We start from the raw sequence: 1,438 nt of genomic DNA, 5'->3' as shown, positions 1-1,438 counted from the left end.
TGGATGTATGGCACAACAATGGGCCTCAGGATCTCGTCACGGTATCTCTGTGCATTCAAAATGCCATCAATTAAATGCACCCGTGTTCGTTGTCCATAATATACGCCTGCCCATACTATAACCCCACCACCACCATGGGCCACTCGATCCACAACGTTGACATCAGCAAACCGCTCACCCACATGACGCCATACACGCTGTCTGCCATCTGCCCTGTAGAGTGAAAACCGGGATTCATCCGTGAAGAGAACACCTCTCCAAAGTGCCAGACTCCATCGAATGTGAGCATTTGCCCACTCAAGTCCGTTACGACGACAAACTGCAGTCAGGTCGAGACCCCGATGAGGAAAACGAGCATGCAGATGAGTTTCCCTGAGATGGTTTCTGACAGTTTGTGCAGAAATTCTTTGCTTATGCAAACCGATTGTTGCAGCAGCTGTGCGGGTGGCTGGTCTCAGACGATCTTGGAGGTGAAGATGCTGGATGTGGAGGTCCTGGGCTGGTGTGGTTACACGTGGTCCGCGGTTGTGAGGCCGGTTGGATGTACTGCCAAATTTTCTGAAACGCCTTTCGAGAGACGGCTTATGGTAGATAAATTAACATTCAATTCACGGGCAAGAGCTCTGGTGGACATTCCTGCAGTCAGCATGCCAATTGCACGCTCCCTCAAAACTTGCGACATCTGTGGCATTGTGCTGTGTGATAAAACTGCACATTTTAGGGTGGCCATTTATTGTGGTCAGCCTAAGGCACACCTGTGCAATAATCATGCTGTCTAATCAGCATCTTGATATGCCACACCTGTGAGGTGGATGGATCATCTCGGCCAAGGAGAAGTGCTCACTAACACAGATTTAGACAAATTTGAAATATTTGAGAGAAATAGGCCTTTTGTGTACATAGAAAAAGTCTTAGATCTTTGAGTTCAGCTCATGAAAAATGGAGGCAAAAACAAAAGTGTTGCATTTATAATTTTGTTCAGCATATATACACTATAAAAACAAATCTGTGACATAGACGGTAAAATACCGGCAGCTGTGGTTGCCAGAACTTCACCGTAAAAAGTATGGTAGCAACATTTTAGGTTTTACAGACTTAACTTAAATTCACAATAAAATACCGTATTTCATTAACTGATGTAATGTTAATAAACCATCATATTGAAGTACTAATATCTGTTTTGAACCATTGTAATGCACTAATAACCACCAAAAACCGGTTGTGATGAGAAAGTCACACGATGAAGCAAGGCTCATCACAAACAGCTTTTCTACGAGCTGAGGAGGGCAATACTTATATATAGAAGGTGCACAGTGTCATTCCCACAAACACTAAACCTCATCACGGGGACAGACATGATGCTGAAATAATGCAATAAACATTAATTTAACAACATTAGATGTAAGATTAAACCCTAATGTACACATCTAATAAGAAA

At 43.2% G+C, this 1,438-nt stretch overlaps 1 protein-coding gene across 1 annotated transcript in view; it reads left to right on the top strand.

The window, feature by feature from the left end:
- Positions 1-1,438, top strand: part of LOC107571162 (uncharacterized) — a 22,634-nt gene that overhangs the window by 9,990 nt on the left and 11,206 nt on the right. The gene's annotated exons all lie outside the window — the stretch shown is intronic.

Source organism: Sinocyclocheilus grahami, unplaced genomic scaffold, assembly GCF_001515645.1.
Source record: "Sinocyclocheilus grahami isolate Dianchi unplaced genomic scaffold, SAMN03320097.WGS_v1.1 scaffold1555.1, whole genome shotgun sequence".
Classification (NCBI taxonomy): domain Eukaryota; kingdom Metazoa; phylum Chordata; class Actinopteri; order Cypriniformes; family Cyprinidae; genus Sinocyclocheilus; species Sinocyclocheilus grahami.
This window is presented reverse-complemented; position numbering and strand designations above follow the sequence as displayed.